The 15,691-nt window shown below is 35.3% G+C and overlaps 1 protein-coding gene across 8 annotated transcripts in view; it reads right to left on the reverse strand.

The window, feature by feature from the left end:
- Window positions 1–15,691, reverse strand: part of ADGRL3 (adhesion G protein-coupled receptor L3) — an 854,829-nt gene that overhangs the window by 531,270 nt on the left and 307,868 nt on the right.

The raw sequence follows: 15,691 nt of genomic DNA on the forward strand, positions 1-15,691 counted from the left end.
TGATATAGAGGCTAAGGTCAGAGAACAAAGAAAAGGATCTCTACAATTTATTTAGATTTTATTCAATGGTTTATCTTCTAGTTACTGAGGTTAGTAATAGTGAAACTAGTGAAAATAGTTACAATAAAGGTGATAAAGAAATACAAATGCTCTCAGAGAGAATGCAATCTAGCCCAGTTTCCCAGGAAATATATATTGTCCAAGTCTAACCTAGTTCCTTTGCTTTCACAAATGAGGACTCAGACTCACAGTCCAGAGGTGCTGTCCTAATTCCTGTGGTTTGGAAGTGAGTCAGAGCTAAAACCAGTCTACCTCTTCCTACAGAGATCCCATTTGCCACATCACAATGATTTCAGCCTTTGAGATCTTAGGTTGAAACTGCCAAGGGTGCATGTTCAAAAGCTTCATCATATATACATTTTACTGACAAGACACCCACAGAGTACAAGATTTAATTCTGGGTCTTCATTGGCCAGAAACGTCCTTATCAAAATTCTATCAACTTTCCTGTCAATTTGCTTATTCTTTTGTTTTATGGCAGATAGATTGTTCCCTAATTAAGGCTCCTTTCAGAATGTAGAGATCATGCACTACACCTTGTCCTGAGAAGTAAATCCCTTTTCCAAAGGGTCCCATGTTCTTAATATCTAAAGGAACTGAGGCAAAGAAGCGGAACATAACCCAGTCCTCCTTTTCCAACTGAGTTTTCATTTCATACTTCACTACAGTTTCTCTAATCCCCACTTTCTCTTTGGGCTGCAGTGTATGCCAGACACGCAGCGGGTCTAAAATCCCTGCTGATCCGCTGAGATGCTACACAGTGCATGGCAGAGTTTGGCCAGCATGTGTGTTGAGACCTTTAAAAAAAAAAATTAAATAAAACAGAGCCGGTGTCACTATCGGTTTTACTCTGTATTTGAGGCCACACTGAATCCCTTGGCTGCTCCCAGTAGTGCCTCTTCATCTAACAGGCATCATCCTAATTGGAATCTGACCAAACAGCTGGATTTACAGTGAGGCATTAGCCATCAGTTGAATTCCTTACACACACACACACACACACACACACACACATCCACACGCATGCAGCATCCTGCAGAAACAAGACTTACAAATGAGTACTTGAAGACTCATTTCTCACTCTGACCCCTGGGGTCAATGATGTCAGAGAAACTATTTCTGAAAAGAGCTCTACAGTGGGAGTGAACAATCAGGACCAACAATAATGAGTAGCTCTTGAAGGTCACAGCTGTTGAGCAGCTAATTGTAACTTGAAAAGCGGAGTCTCAAGTTATTAATGATCTTGCTGATAAAGTTTTTTCCCACTCCAAGTCATACAAGCTTTTATTCTAACTTTGAAGATAAAGCAAAAAGCTGCTCTGGCTATAAATGCAAGACTTTTTCTGTCTAGATGCAGTCACGCATATCTGACGGCCTTCTTTCCTCACACACAGTATAAACTGGGGACCTTTGTATAAATTAAGGTACGCCTTCTGATTCCAAGATCACTCCTAAGGGAAGAGATCATCAATTCTGCCAAATATTTTGTTTTAGCTTATTGATTATTTCATGTTATAAAACAGATTGAATGATATCAAATAAGCAATTTACTCAGAGAACCACAATGATCCTTTCCTTATTGTATGTGCATGTGGTAGAACACACCACCTTCATTTGAAACACAGACACTGTATTACATACTCTAAAGTCAGGTTATGAAAGGTGAAAATAATATTTCCATAGGCTAACAAAATTTATACTGGATGATAAAAAGATTTCCAAAGTATACTATTGGAAATTTAGGAAGTACATCATACATGGAAATTCTATTACAATAAGCATCCTGTATACTTCAAAGATTACTGAAATCAATATTGCTCTCTCTGCTTCTTCTTATATTTTATCTATTCATTTGTAATTTCTTCCCAAGTAGGAGTTAAATCTTCAGATTTCTATCATAGGTCTAGATGCAGTCATTTATGTACACACAGTAGGTGCATAGTCAATGCTTGCCGAAGGAGGGAAACAAAATGCCATAATCATAATGTCTTTCCTGCTGGAAGGTTGTTCATCGCTCTCACCACAGCAAGCCACTAAGGCTCTTGAATGAATCCCTGAGGCTGCCACAGAATGATGCAAGGCACTCACCTCTTTTCCCTTTCCACAATCCCAAGGGGATTAGTGAGCAACTTCTACAAAGCCCAGAAGCAAACAACTGAAATGTGAACTTTAGCATGTTAGTGTAACGCAAGTTAGACTAGGGGAAAACAAAACAAAACAAAACACCCTTGTTTCCTGTAGGATGCAGGTAGGAGCAATGCACCTAATTATTTTTACCAAGATTCAGGTCTGTGAAAGAACATGTATGCACACACATACACTCATTTTCTTTGCTTTTATTTGCTCAACAGGCTTGAAGTGATATGCCAATATAATCATTGCAATATTTTTTCAGCAACTTCATGTTTTCATAGGTGGTATTCTATAAATTACAAATATTTTGCTATTTGCATTACAATTAATAACCAGTAAGGAAATATTTATTGAGTTAACACTATGAGCCATGGATTATATTAAGAACTCTGGCAAATATATGATAAAGCACAGGCCCTTACCTCAAGGATTTTATAACCAAATAAGGAAGAAAAATACACATAACCATAATTAAAGAGAATGTGATAAGTTCTCTAGTACATTTAAGCGCCAAGTGTTGCCATCTACATTTATACTAATGTCCATAAACTGCCAAAAATACACAGAAGAATATGTTTCCAATATTCTTGCTTCTCCATACACCCATAAGAGTGAGGAAGTTTTCAGCAGCTCAAGTCACTTAATCACCTGTCAAATCTCTTGCTATTTTCAAAATTAATGAGGCAATATAGAGAGCTGGTAGTATCATATTTGCAGTAGAATCAAATCATCTAAGCCGGGGTGCAGGGAAACTTAAATAATGAATTACTATATTATCCCACCCCCTCAGAAATGGAGTAACAACAAAAGTACAAAATTCCAAAAGACAAAAACCTATCTCCTCACAGTCTTTTGTTTACCAAACTCAGCACTGAGCCATGGAGCTGTCTAGCCTTGAGGAGAGCTGAAACAAGTACTCTCACATTAAAAAGAAACAGTTCAAATATCCATATACTCTGGGAAGATTTTTGTAGGGAGGGTAGCAAACCCAATTTCTATATGGCAAGACCATATATGGCAAGACCATATAGAAATTGGTCCATATAGTGGTACCTCTTGAAAGACCCAGGGAACAGCTGACCAGCAGAGACCGTCAGAAATGCTATCTGCATTTTCTTCACTATCCTTCTATATCTACACTAACACCTTTGAGACAAATCATGCACTTATGCAATATTCTCTCTGTAGATAATGTCCAAATCTGTGGCAAAATATTCTATTTAGTTTAAAACCCATTATTTTCAAAATCCGTACAGAACTGGCTCATGAACCCCTGGAAATACATCATACTGAAAACTAAAACCATTAATTTCCTTAGAAATTAGTATTCCTTGCCAACTCTTTACTCCAATGTACAGATAAGGAATACAAGCATAGGTTGAATTTAAAGCCATAAAATACTTTTAAAACCACATGTAGTGATTTCAAAGCCCTTTATTTAATATACTCAATTCTAAAGAAATTAATAAAAGCACTTTTAGTTTCTTTACTTTTAAATCTATGGTCATAATATCTTAAATATTTTGTCCCAAGTATAAATTAAAACTTCAATTTTGCACATTCTAAAGCAGTTAATGCATACACTTATGCTAAACTTGCATTTAGAACCATTTGTAATGAAAAAAAAAAAAAGGTGGTCTTCAGGGCAGAAATCTTATGAATAGCCTTAAAGAAGTAAAATGCTTTATATATCATTCCATAAATGTCAAATAATTTCATATTTAGCAAGAGCTTTACAAATAATCTAGCCCCAATCCACTAACTAACAGATGAGATATTAAATAATTTACTTCAATTTACATAGTTTTATAAGTAGCAGATGTTGGATTATAACCCAGGTGATTATATAAATTATCACCCAAATCAGGACACTTTGGGAGTGAAAGAGGACACATTAAGGATTACTGCAGAATAGCAGGTATAAACTGAGACTCTCTGAGCAAACTAGAACATAAGGTTAGCCTAACTATAATACATGTAGTATAGTGTTTGCTGTTTTAATTGAGAATATCCAGTCTGCTGTAGGATAAAAGAAGCAAAAGGCATAGATAAAACTTATATATTAAATATACATACTGGATAGACAAGTAGCTTGGGAAACACATCCAGAACTCATAAGGTATACTTAGAATAGAGAGTAACTTAGTAAGCTACAGACATGTTATAAAATACAGTTCTACTGAACATCAATAACAAGAATGGAACAAATAAGACTGTCACTTAGAAAAACATAAAAAGACCATAAATTTTGAATATTCATAAAGCCCAGATCATATCACCTCCAGATTGTTATTGACTCTAAATCTGTCTCATTTAGAAACATCCATTATGGCATCATTATGGCCATAATGAGTTCTCTGCTTGAAAAACTCAGACATAAGCCTTCGTAGCTCACCAGGTTAAATCAGTGAGCTGCAGCAGTGCTCAGTGTCTGAGTCCCAGCATCTCTCCAATAGAGTAAGCCTTGTGCTACTACCTCTACCTCTAGGCACCTTCCAACTATTGAGCTTCCTTGCATATCTGGTCTTTGTAACCACACCATCAGCAGAAATAGCTGATGTGACAGAAAGTGAATCATGATACTGCAACATGGCATAAAACAAAATTAAGGAAGTGTGGTTCTTCCACCTCATGGATTTCTATCCTAATTGTGTAAACCTACCCCCATCTGCATCCTTGCCTCTGGCTAGAAAATAAATAAACCACATGATTCTAGAATTATGGCACCTTGGTCGCTTAGCCTTTCAGTTTCCTAGCTTCTATTAGAGCTTACTCAGTATGGTAGGCTATTGTTGCATCTATATAAATCCCCATATGGTGGCACATATCTCCAAAATCCCATTAATGTATTTACTCATTCAACAATTGTGAGTACCTTCTACACAGCGTGCTCAATTCTGGGTGTTTGGGATATAAAGATGAAAGATATATCCTCTGTTCTTAAACAGAGTCCAAGGAGAAAAACAGATGAGTAAACAGACTAGGTATGATAGTGTTGTATATCCCAACCTCCAGAGACCGAGAAAGACTTCCCAGAGGAAGTGACACAGAGAACATAGAACAGAATAAAACAGAGAGAAGAGAGAAGAATAGAATCACTAACACTGACTGCTTACTGCAAGTGATAGTATTTTCCAAGTAATTGATGTGAATTAACTCATGTAATACTCACAACAATCCTATGAGTTATGATTGTTATTATTTCTATTTGAAAAATGAGGGAACCAAAGCATAGTGAGGTCACACATCTTTCAAATGAGTCATGATTGGACACCCAGCATTGTGGACCAAGCATCCATCTTCTTAATCACTAAATTACACTGCTTCACACCCCAAGTGCCAAGAACTAAAAGATGACTGGAAGTTAGAATGGCAACAAAAGAGAGGAAAGGGCATGGTGGTGAGAGAACACAACCAACAAAAGTGGAGTCTGAACACAGTGTAGGCACCAGGAACTGTACAATATGATCCTGTTAAAGTGGGAAGGCCTAGTCAATGAGAGGGTTTTAAGTTATGCTTAGTTTTAAAGCTCTTACCTTATTGTCTCCTTTGCTATATTGCTCTATAACTCAAAGTCTATATCACAATCTTGTTAATGGAAAGAAAAGTAAATACATTCCATATGATTAAAAACAAAAACCAAAGCACGACTTGAAATTTTCAATTAATAATAATATTCTTCTAATTTACATCAACATCTTACAAAAATTCCAAATGGAGGATTCTCTGAACTACAACAAAATCTTAAGTGGCCTTCACAGTTAATCGAAAGTAGACTTCTATCCATGAGTTACCTAAACATTTCTAACTTGTTTAAATTGCACATATGTAATGATTATATATAAATTTATGGATATGTACATATGTGTATGTATGTCAATTAAAGATGGGAGGAATGTAATAATAGGTTTCACACAAGTATCTTTTCAGTAATACTATGTTGCTATAGCTGTTTCTTTAAGACGACAAAGAATTTGAGAAATAAAATATAGGTAAGAAATAATCAACAAAATAGGCCATTCAAATAATTCTGCTAGGTTATCTTCCCATTAGACATAATTATATTATTTAATATAAATGAAAGGAAATTTATAAACATTAGATGGACAGAATGGTATATTTTTTTCTTTCAGATGTGAAACTATGGAAATACATTACATTTATAAGAAGTTTCCAATAAAATTGAGAAATCTATATGTTTTTGAATTCCTGATATTTTTAAATTATGAAAGTATTAATGTATTTACTAGCTGGCAGAAATAAAGATGAATATAAATATTTCTATGTCTAAAAAATCTGTTGCAAATAATGTTGACTTACTTTTTCATATTTCAAGGCTAGTTTCAATAAATGTATCACTCATGACAAATATTTTGGCCATAGCATAATTTTTTAATTCTAAAATGACTTTTTTAAAGTCTTAACTTTGTTTTTGCTATAGATTATTTGAAAATATATTTATATTCATCTAGTTACTGATTCAAAAATATCCCAGTGTTTCTCTACTTATAAGGTATTACAACATTCCTCGAATTAAATACTTTAAACTTATTTATTTATGTATTTATTTGTTTTTTGAAGTGGGGTCTTACTCTGTTGCCCAGGCTAGACTGCAGTGGCACAATAAGCTCACTGCAACCTCAAACTCCTGGGCTCAAAAGCAGACTCTTGAGTACCTGGGACAGCAGGGATGCACCACCACACCCAGTTATTTTTTTCCTTTATAAAGACCGGGTCTCACTATGTTACCTAGGCTGGTTTCAAACTTCTGGCCTCAATTGTTCTTCCCTCCTTGACCTCCCAAAGTGTTAAGATTACAGGCATAAGCCATCATGCCCAGCTAAGTGTATTGCAGTCTTCCAACTTGTGTTCACTCCAACACGACTTTAGCCTGATGATTTACAATTAACCAATGATCAAAAAAAAAAAAGTATAATAATTTCAAAATGGAGGAAAAATCACTAAATGTAGTCATATTTCCTCATTTCTATCAGATAAAACTCACAAGCCTAATCCTCTACTACTTGTGCTCCTTACAAATATGGCATTTATGAAAGGTCATTGAGTCAGTAATTTATCAGTGAGAATCAAAACCAATCATTTTCTCATCCACTTAGTTCATGCTCTGTGATCACCCTATTACATCTGTATGAACTTTCTGTGGATTAGCATTAGCAGAGGCTGCCCGAGGGGCAAAGCGTAAGAAAAGTATGGAACTTCACTTCAGTTTACCAATTGTATCAACCCATGTCTTGATCACTCTCAACGGCTTGCATTTTTTCCTTCTCTAAAGGTAAGTGCATCCTCAGCATCCCTCCTTGTCCCTTCCCTGCTTGGGCAATCTCATCAACCCCAATCAACGTCTTTATCAGCTCTGTCAGAAATTGCCAACTTTTATCGCTAATGATCACTTTTCTCTTGACAAAGATTCACATTTTCAGAATCTGCTTCACATTTACAACTCTAACTCAATGTATCTAAGACGAACTTCAACATTATTTTTTTTCCTGAAAAGGCAATGCTCCCACCTGACATCCTAATTTTGTGAATGGTACCACCCAGTCACCTCAGCATCTTTGATTCTTCCCTCGACCTCACCTCTTACATCCAATTAGTAGCCCAGTAGTGCTATCTGTGCATCTCTCACATCATTCCTCTTCTTTCCATCCCCATTGCTATCTCCCCAGTTCAGACACTCATTACTTTTCACCCTATGGCAATACCCTAACTGAGCTGTCTACTTTTAAGTCCCACTCCATCCTAACTTTTCCCACACAATCCTAGCAGGTTCTAAACTGCAACTCTAATTAGGAACTTCCAAAGAATCCCCACTACAGACAAAATTATGTACAGAGTCTCACCCTGACATTTAAGACCCCCTTATAAGATAGCTACAAACTGCCTTTCAAACTTCCTATCTCACTATTTCTTTCCCCATGTTCTTGTTGTTGGTTAAATTAGACTATTTGACATTTCATAAAAATGTCATAATTCTCTCCAACTGTAATTTTATTCACATAACTCAGTTCTCTGGAACACCTTCCTCTACTACCTCTCATCCATGCTTGCAAATTATCCTAGGGATTTTTTCCTTGAGAGTTAATTAAAATACTATCTTATCTAAAAGAGCTTTATCAATCCTCCTTTCTCCTTTATCCCCATCTCATACCAGGAATGTTGTTTCCTTCTTCTGTAAAATATGACAGCATTTAACTGACACCATATTCCACCAAATCATAGAGTTGACCGCATACTTGGTTTACCTATTCTTTCTCTTGCCAGCAATAGATTGCAAAGTCCTTGAGGAAAGGGACAACCTTACAAAGGGTACCATAGATGTTATAGGCACAAGAAATATATGAATTAAATTACTGTCTCTCCCAAATGTTTATAATCAATGTTCAGTTACCCAAGCTACGAACCCCTGAATGTGCCCAAAATATAAAGCCAGTATTTTCAAAAATTATTTTGCTTTTCCCCAATCCATACAGCTATATTAACAAGTCAATAAATGAATTTATTAAACATTTTTCATGGATTTCCCATTATATATCTCTGTTTTGATTATTATAAAACAGAAAGTTAAAAAAAGGGAGGAACAGTAGTAGGGAACACTTACTAGGTCTCAGGAACCACATGATTTACCATTTCACAACATCACTACAATGTATGTATTTTTATATCACACTTTATAGATGTAGTAACAAAGATTTTAAGAATGTAAGTTCCTGGACTTGGGTAAGACAGTTAGTGAACAGTAAAGCTGAGACTGAAACAAATCTGACTTTAAAGCCCATTTACTGCAATTCCATACCAGTAGCATCTTTGCAGCAGTAAAAATAAACTAGCGAAGAAGAATTAAAGATATGCCTAATAACAAGGAAAAAGAAATACTCCTTAAGCAGTAAGAATTAGAAAAAAAATCATCAATTTAATTAATTGTATATATGAAAGAAAAAATAAGTTAGAACACCTGGCCAAATTTCTGCATTTCTGTACTGGAGACTTATATAAATGGGAAATGCAGATTCTAAGAACAGGAGCATAAGGCGGTCTACAAAAGTCTGATGTTTTACGGACATCGTCTGACTTGCCCTTTCTTTTCACCTGAATTTTGTGTTAAGACTTCTATAAATATAATGTAAGTTTTCTCTTTGTATCTGGGATACACTTCAGATCTCTATTACACCACACATTGTTTTAGGTAAGGGGATGGAGAAGAAAAAGGAAGATATTTCCTAGTAATGACTTATTCTGAGAAGTATCTGCCATTGTATAAAATTTGTTCCTTTGAAACACACATATAATACTTTGAGCATGGCAGATGCTCAATAGTTTAAGGAGACAATTTAAAGCACATTCTTAATTAAATTTAAAACCAAAACGTTTTGAGCACTAAATGTCAAAGTTCAGCACCTATTTTCTAGTTATGAATATTCTTGGTAAAAAAAATCAGTAGTCAAAAGTATAATTTCTGTAGGTATTTTGAAAAGCTACTCACATGCCTTTTAAAGAAGGAATATAAATTGTAATTTACACCAATAGAAAAAAGAGACTGAGCTTATCATATTATTCTGGAAATATTTGAAGGTCAAGCTCGCACATTTATTTTCAATTGGATAACTCCTTCTGGTATTTACACCATTTAGGGGAAAAACAGGGTCTTAAAGAAGTTCTTTGAAATTATCTTTAGGGCTACCAAACATTTAAAAAAAAAATCTCAATAACTGACCTATTTCCCTAGAGGCCTATTACCTTTCTTCCCACATAAAATCATAAGATGACCCTAGCTGCACAAAAGAATTCTGAACAGTGAGGTACAAAGAATGTATTATGCATATCAATTAGACTCTAAGTCTTGTCTAAAATGGCAAACCTCACTGAAAGACATAAATAAATGTGAACCGGGGCTTTTACCTGAAATAATATTACAGTGTCATATAGAAGAAGGCAGCTAACACAGCACTCTAAAAGCCACATTATATTATTCTCCTGCAGCAAAGAGATACATCCAAAAGGCTGAACTTGTAAAACAGAGTTTTCCTTTGCTGTAGCAACATTGATCCCTGTTCTTCTGTTAAAATATCTTTCACCTTCATACCTCCCCACAAATTCCTAGACTTCACCTACACGCTTCAGACTACAATGTAGTAACAAAATTAGAACCACATTTTCCAAAAGTTTAGGAGTAAGGGAAGTAAGAACATGAGAACATGCCAGAAGGATTACTCATCATTGTCACATATGCATGCACAAGCACACACACATACACACATACACACACACACATGCACAATTTTCAGACCAGTCAAATTCAAAATCAGAAGAATAGAAATTGTTTTGTCAGGAATAAGGCTATGGATGAGTGAAAGTGGAGATTCAACACTACAACAAATATTTAAGCTGAGTTGAAGAACATTTAGGTGGTCTATAGGACGTTCCAGCCAACAAAGGTAATACTTGCCAAAGGTATAGTGGCAAGCATGGTTTGTCTAGTAAATTGACGCAACCTCCATGTGGCTGAAGGATAAGACATGTGGTGATGATGTGATTTGGAGCAAGAGAGAAAAGTGCTTCCTACTAACTTCATACTAGATGTAGGCCTTCTGGCTTACAGGTTTTAAAGCAGCCTACATTTACTTCTTTCTGTTCTTCATTTAGCCCAGTGTGAATGACTTCTCTAGTTAGTGATCTCATAATGTACAAAAGAACTGGCTCCCTCCATTCCCAAATCATGGTGTTATAAGCAACCCAACAAATGAGGTTTTGCCACCCTTTTCCTGCTCGTATCAGTCTATTACATCATCGTATATAAAATTATTTAAGCTTTGCAATTGTGGTCTTGGATCTTCAACTTTGAAAGCACTTCTTTTTTGAGCACAGTTTTCATTTTCAAGAGTCTTAATCAATGCGAACATTAACCATTTCCTCAAGATAAAGCATCACTTTACACTGTCATCAAGGGACATGCTATTTAATAACCAGTTATAATTAGGCAAGAGATTAATCAAGGTTCATTTCTGAGACATTTTCAAAAGACACATGGAGATTACTCTTTGTTATTATTTTACTGAAGTGTGTGCTATGTTACATTATTAATGAGAGCAAATACGAGCAGAGTAGTCTCCGCTTCTTTCCAAATTTTGCCTTGGAACATTGTACTAAGAACTGAATGAACGTCAAATATATCTAGGCCTGGAAAGACAGCAGAGCTCAAAATTCAGAACCAACCTTGGTTCCACTATATCCCTGCTAGGTATTACTGGGAAGTAGAAGGAAGGATTGAATGAAAATCCTGGCAGAAGCCCTTATGTTTCTGGATATCTTATCACATCTGGGCCAAAAGAAGATGCCTAACAAATAATAATGCTACCTGTTATTTATTTATTTATTTATTTATTTCATTGAGAATCACTTACACTAAACACATAACATTTTTAGTTTAGTTTTTTTTTTTTTTTTTTTTTTCCCCCCTCAGATGTATATGTTGTATTTAAGTTATGGGTACTTAAATTTGGGGGCAGAAAGTTGGGTTTCTGTTAAATCAGTAAATGGTTGGTTAACAACATCATCATTCCTTGCCTACATTCTCCATCTCCTCTAGTCTTTCTTATCTCAGTAAATGGTACAACTCATTCATAATGCAATCTCTCAAGCCAGACACTTGGTTTTCTCCTTTGGGTTTTCCCTCTGTCTTACTCACATGTGCAATGAATATCTAAGTCCTATTATTTGGCTGTTATCATCACTACTGTCACTCACTGCTTGAGTCAGACCCACCAATAGAACAGACTCTTATCTATCTGCATCAATATGATGAACACTCCATTGGTCTTGAAGCCAATTTTGTTAATTCTTCAAATGTGTCATTCCTTGCTTAATTCCTCTAAGATCAACTTATTTTTTTCCTCATTACCATCGGGAAATTTTAAACTCCTCATAATGTTATACCATTATGCTCTTCCTGGCCAGATCTCTGACCACTTCTCCAGATCATTTCTAGACTGATATCTAGAAATTATCCTTGGGACTTCTGTGTTCCAATCATCCTGAAGTAGGCCCTTGTGTTGCTGTTCCCTCTACTCAGAATAGTATATTTCTTCTTCCATATCTGTGCTTGGCGAACTACTACTTGTCTGTCAGGTTGCAGTTTAGAGACCACTTTATATTCAGGGACACCTTCTCTAACCTGCCAGCAGATAATCCCCTTACATGCTCCACAGGACTTTAGGCTCACCCCTATAATAGGTATTCCTAGTATTGCCTCTGTTACACAATTGCTACTGTGTGGGCTCTGGGCCAGGGAATGGCTAGTGACATGAGTAATTATGTAAGGGATATTTACCTAACGCAATGGGGATTAAATTTCCTTTCTTAGAAATCTGTACTGAGGCAAGAAGGATAGTACCAGTTGGTTGTTGGTGCTCTGGCGGGGAGGAGTGGTGTGCAATTCATGTTGACAGTGACTTATAATGACAATGAACAGATAAAGCTGTTGGAAAGATTGAGAAAAGCAGAAGAAAAATTGGTTTCACAGGAAAAAAAAAATCCCTGGATGTTATTTCCTGGTATCTAAGGTTTAGTACTCAAGGGTCCTTAGAATTCCGTAACTATGACATATTCTTAAAACATTATTCCTGCATTTAGTACCCCCCTCAGACAGACAGACAGACACACACACACATACTCACACACAAACACACACAGAGGTTTGTAGAAGCCTTCCCATCTATAAATATTAAAATCCAGGTATGAAGGAAAAAGTTTTTTTTTTTGTTTTTTTTGTTTTTTAAGATTATAGTAGAGTTTGATGTAATTCTCCAAATGGACCGATCAAATATACAACCCTCTTGTGGAAGCATTTTTGGCTCTTGCAAAAGATGAACTTTAAAATGAGCCCAGAGTAGAGTTTTTCAGACGTTTTGTCAGGCCTGAAATGCTTTAGCTGTTTTCCTAGAGAAAACTTGTACTGGCTTGGCATCACTGTCTGTGTGGCTTATAGGAACATTATTTGTAGATCTTCTCAATGAACTTTTAATGCAGCTGCATGCAGATAAAAAATAAACCAAGAAATATGCTGATTGAAAAAACGCATTAACATTCCTGTAGCTTCTAGGGAAAGCCTTGATATCTAGTCATTAAGTAGGAAATCTACCCTTAGACTTCCTTCTGCTTTAACATACTAAAAAGAAACTTAGGAGAACTATTTTTAAAAATTCTTCAGGCTTTGCTGTTTTACCAAGATGTCCTAATTTGTATGAATCCAAATACTCATTAACTCTCAAGTGCTATTAGCTATCAAGAGTCAAACGAATTCAAAGTGGGGAAAAAAAAAAACAAAGTTTAATTTCAAGCCAATAAGGGCATTTTGTTATGTTGTTGTTATGGCTGCTTTCATTGGATTTGTACTTGCCTGTTTGGCTACCTACAGAACGAACAGAGGTTAATATACTTTTAAGTAATATCAATTTTTTTTTTTCAAATCAAAGATTGCAGTAATATCAGCCTTTATTATTTTATTTATTTTTGAGCTTTATATTCTTAAAGTATCTTGTTTCTATAACAGACTTGTTTTTGTTTCGTGAAGGTGGAGGAGGGGAGGAACGGTAAGAACTTGAATTCACTGACATTTTCTTGTTCGAATTCCTCCATGTCTTTTCAATTTAAAGAGCTCGAGATAATGTGATATCTCTTACTTCAATTTCATTTTTAATACCTGTCCAAGCATTCTAGCTGTATGTACTGTCTTCTATATTAGGAAAGATTATGCCCCTATAATATTTACTTATTCTTCTTTATTCTTTCTACAGGGAATATTCTAAGATGACCTTTATTTTCTGTCTCCTTGATAAAATTACTTTCACACAAAAGCAACTTTCAAAAAGTATCAACTCATCATAACAGATTAACACAATTCTGTAAGCGCCTTTTAAATCACAAGATGTTAACCTCAGTCTCCATTAAACATATCACATAAAATCGGCTTGTACTCTCGTTTTTCATCTCTGTCCAAAACAGAATATAATACAGCTTTTCCATTTGTAAATTGATTTAAAAATGTGATTTAAAACACATCACTGCACTGTAACTTGCCACATACATGGCAAAAACTAAAATCTAGTTATATAGAACAATCTTATTAAGCTATAAAAATTGGAGAATATTTAAATTCAGTATAACGTTCTTAGAAACAATGATTCTAATTGATATTCTGAATTTTTGTCAGAAGACAGAGTTTCCAGCAGCTGTGTGCGTGTGTTTACATTAGTTGCTGATTTAAATATTTATAGAATTCATATAAATTAAATATTTCTGTATTTCTTCTTAATACTAGAAATTCTGATGAATGTATAGGCATTGGAGTTAATTAACTAATATTCATTATATATTATTGTTTTACAATATAAAACATAAGACAAAGTTATGATGAAATCTTTGTGACTGCTGAAGCACATTCTGGGAATAATGAAAGTGCACCCAATTTAGAAAACTTCAAGTTTGAAAAGGTAATACAAACAAAACAGGGAAAAATAAGTTCTTAAGGAATGTTTACTATCTATTGTCCTTGAATTTTCACAACACACTGGAGTCCATTCTACAGGCTTCTATGGAATTGCATGGACTCATCCACCACTTTGCTGCCTGTCGTCATCACTGCTGCTACTAAACCACCACTACAAGGAAGAAAGGCCAATCTGAATGGAGAGATTTGAGGCTGCTGATTGAACGACGTGACTTTGGAGACAGAGCCACTGTGAATGCAAAGTTACACATGCTCTTACTCTGCCTCATGGTCACAGTAATTGAAGAACTACATTTAACTCTCACGGGTCTCTCACATCTCAAATGGATTAATGATGCACTTTCCTTAGGTCCTAACAAACAAAGTATTCCAATTTATTTTACCAGATAACTCTTTAATGGGGCTTAGAAGATAAACTCAGCTAATACTGTGATATTTCATGTTCTTTTGCTAGTATTACTTATATGTGTATCCCTCTCACGACATTTTTGGGTCAGAAGAGTGACTGTGTTTCAGGAAAGATTTGATATTCATAGTTCCCCCAGCCAAATGCTTCCCAGCTTTTTTCTTTTTCACAAAGAAAGTTACAAATACTATATTCTCTGGAGGAAATGACAGAAATAAGAGTACCTATATGGAGTTTTGCGAGAAAAATAAAAATGACAGTGCCTAAATATTATGTAAATAAAAAATAATATGTAAAGTGTTCGGGAATACGACCTAACATTCCTCACTGGAGCTTTCGGGGCTGGATGCCACTTGCTATACTTTCCGGCTGCAGAGGCAATATTATAGAAAGAACGTTCCGTATTTTCATAAGAAAATTAGGTTGTTTCAGTAACTATAACTTTTCTACCAAGTTTTACGCTTTAAATGACTAATACGCAATTCCTAACCAAGACGTCTTAATCATAATATTTTCAAAATCTTGATAGTTTTCATTGGTGAAAATTTTTTCAAACAAGCAGATGATCA

This window comes from Macaca mulatta, chromosome 5, assembly GCF_049350105.2.
Source record: "Macaca mulatta isolate MMU2019108-1 chromosome 5, T2T-MMU8v2.0, whole genome shotgun sequence".
In the NCBI taxonomy this organism is placed as follows: Eukaryota; Metazoa; Chordata; class Mammalia; order Primates; family Cercopithecidae; genus Macaca; species Macaca mulatta.